This window comes from Canis aureus, chromosome 19, assembly GCF_053574225.1.
Source record: "Canis aureus isolate CA01 chromosome 19, VMU_Caureus_v.1.0, whole genome shotgun sequence".
In the NCBI taxonomy this organism is placed as follows: Eukaryota; Metazoa; Chordata; class Mammalia; order Carnivora; family Canidae; genus Canis; species Canis aureus.
This window is the reverse complement of record NC_135629.1, coordinates 5578812-5592182: the sequence shown is the minus strand read 5'-3', so window position 1 is coordinate 5592182 and position 13371 is coordinate 5578812. Positions and strand designations below refer to the sequence as shown.

At 51.3% G+C, this 13371-nt stretch overlaps 1 protein-coding gene across 3 annotated transcripts in view; it reads right to left on the bottom strand.

The window, feature by feature from the left end:
- The window catches only part of SLC6A6 (solute carrier family 6 member 6), an 85325-nt gene that overhangs the window by 54410 nt on the left and 17544 nt on the right, over positions 1–13371 (bottom strand). For 2 of the 3 annotated variants that reach the window (XM_077857695.1, XM_077857694.1), the window contains exon 1: positions 3468–3682. The exons of the other annotated variant lie outside the window; for it this stretch is intronic. The gene's annotated coding sequence lies outside the window, so the exon portion shown is untranslated. Of the gene's footprint in view, positions 1–3467; positions 3683–13371 lie in introns of those variants that run through there. 3 annotated transcript variants of the gene reach the window in all.

The window sequence follows — 13371 nt, the reverse complement described above, 5'->3', positions numbered from 1 at the left end:
GCTCCTTCTCTCTCTCTCTCATTACCTCTCCCTCTCAAGTAAATAAAATCTTAAAAAAAAAAAAAAAAAAAAAACTGGAAGGCTCAAAATGGGGATTAGGGTATTGGCACATGCAAATGCAAGCCCACTTTCTAGATGAGCAAACCGAGGCCCCAGACCCACAGCAGACCAACAAATGCCACCAGCCTCTTTCACAGATGGGCCATCAGAGCTGAAGGAATTTTGCTTCAGAGGGGGAAAGTGAGGTAGGGAGGAGGTGATGGAGGGCAGGGAGGCTCCCAGCACCCCAACCCAGTGGAATACAGTGGGTGCCAGAGGCTGAAAGTAAAGAAAGCTCTATTCCCAACCTGGCTGGACCCAACTGATGCCTAATTCTGTCAGGCTGGCGGATAGTGGTGCGGCGGGAGGGACAACTCCCAGGGCTATGAGATGGTGCCTAACAGCAGCTACTGTTGAGCTAGAAGGATTCAGCATTAAAATCCATACCAGGGGTGGGTGGACTCCAGGGAAGAGTGACATTTCTGCACTGTGCAGACCATCTCCCAGGCAACCTCCAGACAGCCTCCACTTCCCTTAACCTTCCACTGTAATTCCACGTGTGGCCTAATCATGCCCACCAAGAGCACGGTGTGGCGGATGTGCCACTGCCTCCTCACACAGCCAGTCACCCATGCAGCAACACAAGATGAGGCCACCTCAACCACTGGAAACTCCTTAGAGGCACGCCCACTAGCTCAGCCAAGCTTGTTTCTAGACAGGAAAGTTCTTGTCACCTTCAGCTAAAGAACTATTGGTGGCTCCCAGCTGCTTGGAGAATAATCTATTTCCCCACTTGGATTCCAAACCTCATTATACTTCACACCACCCGGGCCCCAGTCTCTGCCACCTTACCTCTCCTCGGTCCTGCCTGAGTCTTGGGAATTCCTTGATTTCTCCATCATCATCCCATTCAATCCTGTGCTTTGTGGGTTATCTTATGTTGAAGATAGATCCCACCCACCTTCAAGACCCGGCCCAAGTGTCACTCCTGCAGGAAGCCCTTCCTGCTCACCCTATTCCCCCCGTGCCCCCACCCCCTCGGCCTCCTCCGGCCTGTGTTGCCATACCATTCACCTGGCGCTAGGCTCTTGCTCAGACTTCAACCCTGGACAAAGTTCAAAGTTCTCCTTGGGAAGGCTCAGTTTCTTCATCTGTAAAGTGGTCCTCATAATCTGTAAAACCATTCCTTGCTAAAGTCTCTGGGCCAAGCTGGTGGATGACCACAGGTGCCTGAACATCAGCATTGCCTGCGACTCTGGCTGAAAATGCAGATGCCTGGACCTGCCCCAGACCTCCTGACTCTCCATCTTCAAGGTTATTAAACCAACCCCTGCCAAGTGAATCTTAGAATGAGGCGAGGTTGGGAAGGGCGATGCTAATGAACTGGGAGATGCTTGGTAACATGTAAAACAAAATTAACCAATGAAAGAATCTACTGCTGGCCAATGATAATACATGTGAGCATGCACAGCCATGTGCACGTGTTTATGCCCATGGACGACGGTGTCCCCTGCCAGAGCAGCTGGGGGCTGTGCCAGGCTGGGTTTTACTTCTGTCAGCTGCACTGAGTCCAAGGACGACCCCAGAACCACGTGCCCAGACTTAACAGTTTGCCAGAGGCTCTCTTATTCCCTTTTGCCACTGCCCCTTATAGTACCTCTGGGGGATGGGCCCTTTTGCCCCCAGTTTATAGGTAAGAAAACTGGTTCAGAGAGGAAACAGGACCCAGCCAATGTTACCCAGTGAGCAGGTGACAGACTGGATTTGGGACAAGGCAATACTCCCTCTATCCGCTTGCTAAAGTTAAAAGGAGTTTGAGAAATCAAGGTTGGGGCTGGCAGGTGGATTACCTGGGGCTTCCTCAAATATAGTACGATGATAGCAATAGTCCCTGCTTCTTAGGGTTGTTGAGAGATGAAATGAGCTTATATGGATCGACCACCGAGACTAGCACTTGAACAAAGCGTGAGCTATCAGGATGATGACCTTGAGACCAGTGACAGCCTAGACTCAGAGCCAAGGCCTGCTGGGCATGTCCCGTGCACCTGCTGGGCATGTCTGGGCACCTGACATATCACCTCAGAGCCGGGACCAGTGTTTGAATTCAGGTCAGCCAGGTAAGGCATCACCCTAACACCCCCACCTTCTATCCAGCTTTCACTCCTCTTCCACAGCGGATGGAACCAGGGTACTCTGGGGCCCCCTCCGAATATTCTTGCTGACTATGGAACAATATAGGTCCTATAGGTTGGTGGCTCCCTGGGGATCTGAGCGCGGATGTGGAAACCTCCTGTCACCTCTTCCACCTCGCCTTGGGGTAGGGTCAGGAGAACATCTCAGGCAGCTGTCCAGGGCCTGCAGCTCCCCGCACAACATGTCAATACCCCATGGGCAGTGGTGCCTGCCCAGCTGGGGAGGCGGAAGTTTTCAGGGCCTGGGGCCTGGCCTTGGGAGCAAAGTTAGCGCCACAGACACTGCTGGGAAACGGGCTGCAGAGCAGGCCCGACAAGCAGTGAGGGAAGTGTCCTTGGAGCAGATGGCCAAGTAGCCCCCTCCTTCCTTGGGCAGCTGTGAAAAAAACCTCTGGGAGAAGAAGCTGCTTGGTGGTCTCCCCCAGATTGGCTGCAGTTATAGAAATCAGATTCTGTGACCCCCCCAACTCCCAGCAGCCTCAAAACCCCGAAGGTCCTAGCTGGAGGTCCCTGGGTGCCTGAGTCCCCTCAACTGGCCATCAGACCCGGACCCCGATGCCCAGGGTTTACAGATAAGCAGACTGAGGCTTGAAAAGAGAAAGGGGCTTTCCAGGAAGCCCCGAGTCAGGCTCTGCTGTGGGACCCTGGGCAGCCTACCGCGCCTCTGTTTCCTCATCTGTAAAATCTGGCTGATAACGGCCCCACTGTCTCAGGGCAAAGGGGTGATCACATGAAGTGATGCAGCCGATGCAGGTAAACCCGTCAGCACAGGGTCAGGCACACAGACAGGTGCCTGCTAAGATGTCATGCATGAGGGCAAGCGTTATTCGTGTTGGAGCTGCTCTCAGGGAACGAGTGGCCTGCTAGTAGGAAGGTAAGACAACAGCGATTACCGTAAGAAGTTTGCCAGCCCAAGGGTGGGCTACTCCCTTCTTCAACCCCCATTTGTTTTGTGGACATGTACTAGTTCATGAAATTCAACACCACCATCTGGTCTCATGTGTCCATTTTACAGGAAGGGAGATTGAGGCCTAGGTGCAAAAGCTTTGGTCTCCAGTGTTTCAACTTGTGTTCTAGGCCTCCAGGTGCCCTGCCTGCTACTATTTGGATGCCTAGGACCAGCTCAACTTACTTATTTGAGGAGTTCCTTCCCAGGTCCAGGACATACAGAGCACCACATCCCACAGAAGTCTTTGACCCCAAGGGAATGCCCTGCCTGTTTACCCAGCAACCTACCTCCAGTCAGCTCAGGGGCAGCGAGGATTTGGACCGAGGTGGTGGGTAAACAGAGGGTCCCACTGGTGGTGTGGGGTGGGCAGCTTGGGTGAACAGTTCTCAGCAAAGGGAGCCATGGCCCACTCCAAGCTGGATGCCCCTGGGAAAGACCTTGTTCCCACCAGACCTCCAGCAGGACCACTCAGGTCAGAGTAGAGAAGGGCTCCCATATTTGTCCTCTGCTCCCTCTCCTGGGTGGACTCCCTAGACACTGTTTCCTAGGTAACCGCAGCTGTTGGGGACCTCCCAAGCTTGCATCACAGAAGGCAGCCCAGTAGGGTTCTGTAAGGGGACAGATAGAGGCTCTGTGAGCAGATAGGGACACAGGTGGACACAATGCCCCTTCCAACACACATCCCAGGTGCCCAGAGACTGCATACTCCAGAAAAATGCCACCAGTTAGGAACATCCCCTAGAATTAAAGCCAGTGGAGATTCTTTTACCATAGGACTCGCTGATTCACTGCCTGCTGGTTCACTGCCTCTATGACGTCATTGCCTGGGGGGCCCTGGGCTTTCACAGCTTGGTGCATTTTTATAGCCATTTCAGGACCTGGAATGCACATCTCTGCTCTTCTCTGTTCTCAAATGACACTTCCCCCAGGAAGCCTTCCCTGACCATCCTGTCCATCTCCCAGCAGAACGAATTGCTCATTTGGTCAGCTGTAATCCCAGTTTCTTTCTCTCGTGGTTGGGGGATGCTCTAGGGCAGCGGGTGGGCCTCCTCCCTGGAGGCAGTGAATGAGGACCCTGGTGTATCATCGTCATAGCAACCTTTTGTTCCAATTCCAACTGTTCTTACTGCCTGGAAACAAAAATAGTTGCAGGTAACATTATGTGTTTGGCACTCTGTTGGGCATTTTGATATAATTCTAACTGGTAGTAATTTTTTAATCATGCTAAATATTTTGCTTCTTGCATTTTAAATCACTTTTCACTGATTATGGCTGCTTGTGTTTCTCCTATAATCAGTTCAAAGGTAATGAGACTTTATAACATTTTCAGAGACTCTCATAGAACAACAACAACAACAACAACAACAACAAACCCACACTCTAAATGCCTTAAAAGTATGGGAAGTCCTCCAACTGCACAGCCAGACCCAGAGAAGAACATCAGCTCCCTGGGTTGAGCGATGGTGCTCAGCGCCTGGGACTCGGTGCCGCATTTTCACCCAGTCCTTACCAACCATCCTCTGAGATGAGGAATCATACCCCATCTGAGGCTCAGGCTCAGAGGGGTTGAGTGACTTCAACAAAGTTGCACAACCAGAAAGAGGCAGGGAGAATTCCAGAATCCTAGGTCCTCAACCACCTGACTCTGGGCATTGATGCCAGGAAGTCCCCCTCTTGACACAGGAGAGAACTGAGGCCAGCAGCAGATAGGGGGTGTCGTTTTGCAAATTAACTAGTTAGACTTAGAATCCAGGTCTCCCGGCAGCCCCAGATCACAGGTCCTGGGTCAGCCTCACTACAAAAAAATAGCAAGGATAAACACATCCACCTCCAGGAGGCTTTGTGCTAAATGCTTTACAAGGGTCTTCCCATTTAATTATGTATACCTGCTGGGATTACTAAATGCTGGCCCCTCAGGCCAGGAAGAACTGTTAAGCATTTCAATTCGGGCTACCTAGAGCAATTAGGTGGCTAATAAGGTATTGATGAAGGGAAGGGACTGACCTCGCCTCCCCCACTGCCTCTGAGTTCACTCTCACCCTGACCCTCCAGCACCGTCCCATCCTCCGCAGCAGCCCGGGACTTAATCAGCTTATTCACCCTTTAGATAGCCTGGCCGATCAGAAAAAAGTCTCCTTTTACTCCTTGGGGACAAGGATACCTGAGATTTAGGCCACGACTATAAATAGTCAAGAAATCCATCCTTTTAAATTGACTCATCTATTTATTTGGGCAGTTGGTCCCTGCTGACCCCCAGATGGCTTGAGTTCTACATAATTCCTCCCCACCCCCCACCCCCGCCCTTGGCCCGCGCCATCACCCTCCCGGCCTCTCCAGCTTTGTTCTCTGAATTCCCCAGGACACCACCCACTGTGAGACCCTGTTCCCCAAACCCCCTTTGCCTAGTTCCCCTTCTGCCTCTGCTGTATCACCTTAAAAGATTTTGGTTGGAACCTGACTCTGTCCCTGGTCAGCTGTAAACTGTGACCTCAGGAATGTCACTTCCCCTTGGGGCCTCAGTTACATCATCTGTAAAATGGGCCATCTCGGATTACACAAGGGGAGTTAGGAGGAAGCGCATCCAAACGCGACTGGATTTGCTCTTATGAGAAACAGGACGCCCCTGGACCACCATCTTTCATTTCATACAGTTCATCAACAACACTGACCAGAGGCAGAAACAAGCACCCAGGGCTCTGCTTTCACACAGGGAGAACAGCAAAGGCACAGCTTCCCCATCGGGTGTGCTGTGTCAGACAAGCAGCCCAGTCTGCTGGCACGGCCATCCCCTCTCAAGGCATTTCGCATGCTCCCAAAACCATGTGAGTCATCAAAACTAGGTTAGACATCTCATTAGAGTGGGTTTCCTCTTGGGACCTCTGGCAGAGCCTGTGATGCTCCTGCAAGCCTGTTTAGGTGAGAGCTGGGCTGGGCTGTTCTTCTTCAGGAAGAACAACTAAGTCACTACCTTTAAGGGGGCTTCTGGTTCCAGACGGGCTCCCCAAAGTGAATCAAGATCCCAGGACTCAGGGGGCACCTGGGTGGCTTGGTGGCTGAGCGTCTGCCCTTTTGGCTCAGGTCATGATCCCGGGGTCATGGGATTGAGTCCTACATGGGGCTCCCCGCAGGGAGCCTGCTTCTCCCTCTGCTTCTCTCTCTCCCTGTCTCTCATGAATGAATAAATAAAATCTTAAAAAAAGAAAAAAAAAAGGCCCGAGCACTCAGCAAGGCCTTTGGGGTACCAACCAAGACCTCCCACCTAGCCCCTTGTCTCTCTTCTCTGGCCCAGAGAAACCCTGCAGCTAAGCCATGCTACTGAGGGCATCTGCGGCTCTCTGCTTCCCTCTTCAGCGGTGCCTCCCTCTATCAGCAAATGCCCTTCCAGGCTTGTGTCTGCCTGGCATGCTTTTGCCATTCAAGGCCTCTAGGATACTTTTTTGATTTCGTGTGGGGCCCAAAGCATCTTCCAGACACCCCCACTGACGGACAGCTGATTTGTCTCCTCCCTGGCCTGGCTGTTTCCTGGCTGAACAAACAGAGCGAGGCTCGACTCTGGGTCCCCGGGGTGTGGCTGGGGCCTGTGCACAGGAAAATACTTAAGTCTCTGATCACTGAATGAACAGACTTTCAATTCTCGGTTTTCAGATGCTTACAGGTTTTCCCCAAACTTCCCCAGACAGCGAAGGTTCTCATCTGGGCCTTCCCCCCACTCAGTGGGGCTGGAAGGGGTTTGAAAATATATACATTTCTCAAAGGAACCATAAAAGCCAAAGGGAAAACAAAAGGTCTGCCTCCCATGACCTTAAGAAGTTGGGAGCTACTGTACCTACGAGAAGATGGATGTGGACAGAATCTCTTGTGGTCATTAGTCCACAGCGTTTTATAACAAACCGTCATGCTGCACCCCTTAAACTTATACAGTGATGCATGCCAATTGTTTCTCAAGAAGACAAGAAAAAAAAAGCTGATACTCAATTTTAATGTAATTCAGGACGCCTGGGTGGCTCAGTGGTTGAGCGTCCGCATTTGGCTCAGGGCGTGATCCCAGAGTTCTGGGATTGAGTCCCACATCGGGCTCCCTGCATGGAGCCTGCTTCTCCCTCTGCCTGTGTCTCTGCTTCTCTCTCTCTCTCTCTGTGTCTCTCAGCAATAAATTAATAAAATCTTTAAAAAATTTTTTTGATGTAATTCATATGTTCACCTACGTCTCACCGCATAGATTGTAAGATTCTAAAAAAACTGAGTGTCTTACTTATGTTTGTAACACTAGCACCTGTTACAATGTTTATGCATATGAAATAAGATTAATTTCTTGAAGAAGTTGGGGGTGGCCCTTCTCCCCAGAGGCACCCAGCAGGCCCAGTCCTCAACCACAAGGAAGCTTTGAGGGCAGGCCACATGGGGGTCAGCTGACACAGGCAAGGCCAGAGATTTGGGAGGGGGAGGGGATCAGTACCTAGAAGCAGCTCCTGCCCCCAGGGATCTTCCAGAGCTGTGGCTTTTCTAGTTTTTTTGGGATGAAGAGTTTCCTCGATGTCTGGACTTTTTAATGTGACTAAATCATCCTTGAAAGCACTTTAATATAGCCATTATTAATAAAATACATTAATAAGAAATAGCTGCATCAAGCTTTTCACTATACCAAACCACTTTCTCCTATTTGCTGCCAGTTAGCCTGGTGGGCATCATGGTCCACCCTCCTGTGGACCCCTTTTACAAATGGGGCAATGGAAGCCCAGGTAGGAGATGGGGCTGGCTGGGGTTCATACAGCCAGGAAACAGCAGAAGGGCTGGCTATGGGAGGAGTGGAGGTCATATGTCTTAAGGGGATGTGTGACTTTGGCCACGTCAATGCACTTCTCTAAGCCTCACAATGCTCATCAAGAGGAAGGATGGATAGGAGGGTGGAAGGCAGACAGGCTCATGAGAAGTGGCTTGCGTTCCAAGGTTACTTCCCTCCTCCACCCTAAGAGATCTGGCCTCCTGGTTATATACACTGACGACTGCACTGGTTGGGTGGGGGAGAGGAACACGACACGGGACACAATGTCTTGTTCCATTTTGCAACCAAACCATGGTTTGTGTGATCATTTATGTCATCTCTCCCTTCCTGCCTCATTCCTCACTCTATCCCCACTGCCCCACACTATGCCTAGTATACAGCAGGTGCTCCAAAAACACTCAGTGCATTAGTGAATGGACACAGGAATGCTGAGTAAACACCTCAATTCATTTAACTTTGAGGGCTCCTCACAGGACAGGAGAGCCGGGTGGGGGGGGGAACAATCCAGAAAGAACAGTAGGGCCCCACCGGGCAGCCCCCCCACACACACACACACGTGGAAGGAGGGCAGGGTGGGGAGTTGGGGCCCAGAAGCATGCAAGACAGGACCCCTAGTCTTGTGTGGCCGGGACGGGATCACAGGGCACCTCCCTGAGCCTGGTTTCTTCATCCACAAAGCAAAGAACATGAGAACTTTGCCACAGGACCATTTCATGCCTCCAATGAGGAAAGGACCGTAAAGTTCCGGGGTGTCACAGGTACTCAGTTAGCATCTCCAGGTTGAAAACAGATCTCATAAATCACCTTGGCTGGCCCTTCTGTTGCGTGGGGGAGGACACAGATGCCCAGGGCGCAACATCTCAGGGACCCACAGCAAGGGGGGCTAGGGCTGGGCAAAGGGCTCCTGCCACTGGTTCATGGGGACCAGCCTGCAAGCATGACCTCCCTGGCCACTGGGTAAATGACTTTGCCAGGTAAGCTTGTTAGATTTACTCAGACTGCAAAGTGCATACTTAAAAACATGACTTGCTGTTTCTCTGAAATTCTCCTTAACTGGATGCCCTGTATCGCATCTAGCAACTTTATTCAGAGTATCTGGAGGAATCTCACACACACACTACCGCATCCAGCACAAAATATGACACCTGTTACAATGTTTATGCATATGAAATAAGATCACGCCCTGAGGTCATAAGAGGGATCAAATACTCTGGCCTCCTGGTCTGAAAACTTCAACGGAGTACAAATTAAAGGGCCTGGGACTTTGGGGTCCCACCCTCCCACAGGCATGCTCTTTTGTTTCTTCCCACTCAGAGGAAGCCACTTCCCCGGTAGCTGCCCAGACCTTTCGAGGTCTTCTAACCTCCTCCCTGTTTCCACAGGTTTTGCAGAGCGGGTGCCCACTCCCAAGGATGTCCTATAGTCAGTCCTCACCTCATTGATGAGCCCAAATGCCACCTCCACCTATCCTGCTCCCCTCTCAGACATTGCTAACTGATCGTGGCACCCTTCCCACTAATCAGTGGGAAGTCCCTAGAGTCCTTATCAACCCCTGGCCTCTCTCTGGGCCTCAGGAATTAATGGACAAGAGAAAGCTCTCATGTCAGGTGCATGGTCGGGGAGGTAGGATGCCTAGAAAAGACTAGGAATCAAACAGAAGGCCAGAGCACCACTCAGCTCTTAAACATAAATAAGGGGCACCTGGGTGGCTCACTGGTTGAGCATCTGCCTTCGGCCCAGGGTGTGATCCTGGGGTCCTGGGATCGAGTCCTGCATCGGGCTCCCTGCAGGGAGTCTGCTCCTCCCTCTGCCTGTGTCTCTGCCTCTCTCTCTCTCTGTGTGTGTCTCTCATGAATGAATAAATAAAATCTTAAAAAAAAAATAAAGAAAACATAAATAAGAGCCATGTCCCCTCACTGTGGCAGGAGGGAGGGAGGGAGGCACGGGCCCTTTACAACAGGGCAGCCCTGATGGGGCCCACAGAGCAAGAGCTCAGGGGTGATGAAAAGAACAAAGTTGAGGGAATCTGGAGGTGAGAGAACACCTGTGCCAGGTAACGTGGGAGCTGAGTCAGCGGAGTCAGGCTGGGCATGTGAGGCAGGGGAGCTGGGGATTCAGAACTGCCTCTGGCTACTCCTAGGGATGAAGGAGTAGGGGCGAGAATCCATTATGGGAAGCCAAGGTATCCAAGTGTACAGCCCCACCGTGGCGGGGGGTGCACCTGGCTGCCAGGCTGCGGTAGGCACCAGCCCTCAAGCACGCGATAGACCCTCTGGGGCATGTGCGCTTCTGTCTGCTTTATAGAGAACACCCAGCCTGGAGAGGGAGGCCATCACGGCAGGCACTGGCTCTTAAGTGGCTGAGCTCAGATTCATGCCCAAAGCTGGGCACTGCCAGCCCAGGAGCTCCCCCAGCGAAGATTCCAGATCCTTGTTTTATACCTGAGGAGAATGAGGGCCCAGAGAAGGGAAATGACTCATCCAAGGTCCCCCAGCATGTTGGTGGGAAGCTGGTAGATAAAGGTGGGGCCCTGGGGGACCCTCTGGGCGGTCGTGCCTGAATACTGACCCCGGGCACCCTCCCCCAGGGAGCCAGCCTGCCAAACCCAGAGGCGTCTGCAGCTTTAGGATCCGGGAGGCTCCTGCTTCGGGGAGCCTCGGTTTCTGGACTTGGGATCCGCTGCTGGCTGAGAACAGACTAACAGATGGGAATACCTCCCGCAGCCCCTCTCAGGTTTCACCTCGGCAGGCAGCTCTGGTCTCTGACATGCCCTGCTAGTTTCTGGAAAAAACGACAAAAAAAACCCTGTGATATTGTGATTTCTAATATATATAAATATATTTGGTCTTTGTCCTGGTTGCTGGCAGAGCTCCTATAACTCTGGTAATTTCCTAAGTGATGAGAGTGAGAAGGTGTCTTTTGTTATGTTAACGAGTGACTTTTAGCTTGTACCTAAGGCTATAGGGGCCGGTTGCTAGGAGAAGCAGCCGCGATTCCAGGGTTAGAACTCGCAGTCCCACCCTCTGTGCGGGTGGAGACTGAACTCAATCACCAAAGGCCACTGATTTAATCAATCATGCTTAAAGTAATGAAGCTGCCATAAAAATGTAAAAGGACTGGATTCAGAGAGCTTCCAGCCCGGTGCACACATGGAGACGGGGGTGGGGGGTGGGGGGACAGTGGCCCCTGGAGAGGGGGACGTGGAAGCTCCACCCCCCTTCCCACTCACCTTGCCCTGTGCATCCCTTCCCTGTGGCTGTCCCTGCGTTCTGGCCCTTATGGACAGACCACTAATCTGGTCCATAAGATGTTTCTCTGGGTTCTGTGAGCTGCCTTAGCAATTTCATCAAACCCATGGCGGAGGTCACGGGACGCTCCGATTTACAGCTCCGATTTACAGCCAGGTGTCCGAAAGCACAGGTGATGATCCTGACACTTGGGCGACAGGCAGCAGAAGTGAGGTGGGAGCAGGAGGTCGGCCTTGGAAGGGCTGAATCATTAACCTGCGGCATCTGACGCCATCCCAAAGTAAACAGTGTCAGAAGTGAGTTAATAGGTAGGACCTCCAGGGAGTGCCGGAATGCTTGGTGGTATGGGGGTGGGGTGGGAGGAGGGACCCCACACACAGAATTGTAACCTCTCTCCTAAAAAAAAAAAAAAATCTGTCCACTGTTGGGGCTAAGAGCCAGAGACAGGAAAAGAAAGCAAGGAGTCTTCTCTCCACTGGAGGCCCAAGCCTCCCCCAACAGGTGAGACCAGAAGAAGAGGCTCTTGCTTGCCCTGGTCGCCCAGAGGCCTGTGCTTCCAGCAGCTGCTGTGTGGAACAGAGTGTAAGCCAAAGGTGTGGACTAAAGCCCAGGCTCCCTGTCCTGACACATGGCTGACCTCGAGTTGGCCGCTGCCCTCCCAAGCCTCAAATTTCTCACCTGTTACACATGGACAGTAATAATAACTATGCTATAAAATAATGCAAGTATTACGGATGGAAAACCTTTCTGAGAACTGCGAACGGCCTACATGCTGTTACTGTCTGTATATTCAGACTACTGTGACAGAGGTGTTAAAAGTAATCCTGACAGCAGCAGTAAGAATAGCAATCCCAACTGCCACGTGCTGGGGCTGGGGGGCGGGGGGGGGGGGGCAGCAAGTGCCAGCCACCATGTGAAGAACTTTCAGAGTTCCCTGATCTTCCAATCAGAGAGGAGAGATTCTACATCATTCTACACCATGTCTATTTTGACAGAGGACCTGAGGGCCCAGAGAGGTTAAGTGACCTGCCCTGGGTCACACAGCTAGGTAGAGGCCAAATGACATTTATGCCCAGGCTCATGGGACACCTGAGCTGAGGTCTTAACCACACCTCTCCTCTCTCTAAAGGGCATTAATTAAACTCAGAGTCTGGTCCAGTGTTCCTAACACATCTTGTTTATTGATTTTTTATTTTTTTTTCCAAAAAAGGGAGGCTGGCAGACTGGGGGCTGCTTCTCTGGGATGGGTTGTTTTCAAGCCATGGCTCCCTGAATCCCTGAAGGCAGGGGCTCCCCAGGGAAGTGGTACTACTCCCTCTTGAGGCCTGCGAGGCTGTCACTGAAGATAGGCATAGGCTTCCCTTAGGGCAATTTCTTTCTTTTTTTTTTTTCCAGACTTTTTTTTTTTTTTTCAGACTTTTTATTTTATTCATGAGAGACAGAGAGAGGCAGAGACAGGCAGAGGGAGAAGGAGGCTCCCTGCGGAAAGCCCGATGTGGAACTAAATCCCGGGATCACGACCTGAGCCAAAGGCAGAGGCCCAACCTCTGAGCCACCCAGGCATCCCAATTAGGGTAATTTCTGAGGGCCAATATTTGGCAACATGTGCCCAGCACCTTAAAAAAGCACACTCCCTTTAGGCTAGCCATTCCAATCTTTTCAACCAGACCAGTGTATAAAGATGCCTACTCAGAGATGTTCAGTGCACGCAGTTTTGCAAGATCTGGAGATCCATTGCATGACAATGTGAATATATTTAACACTACTATACTGTAGACTTAAAAATGGTCGAGATGGTTCATTTTATGTTATGTATATTTTACCACAATTAAAAATAGAAAGAAAAAAGAAAGATGTTCACAGGAGAGTGGTTTACATGAAAGAGAAACTACAATGGGCCAATCTCTCGTCACTAGGGGATTAATTCAATAAATGATGGTTTGCCCAAACTAAAGCAATTAAGAAGTGGGGATAGGGGGTGGGCAAGTGATCAGCAAACTTGCCCCACTCCCCCTGCCCCAGGGCCAGATCTAGTAGGTTATTTTTTTTTAAGATTTTATTTATTTATTCATGAGAGACACACAAAGAGAGAGGCAGAGACACAGGCAGAGGGAGAAGCAGGCTCCATGCAGGGAGCCTGACATGGTACTTGATCCTGGA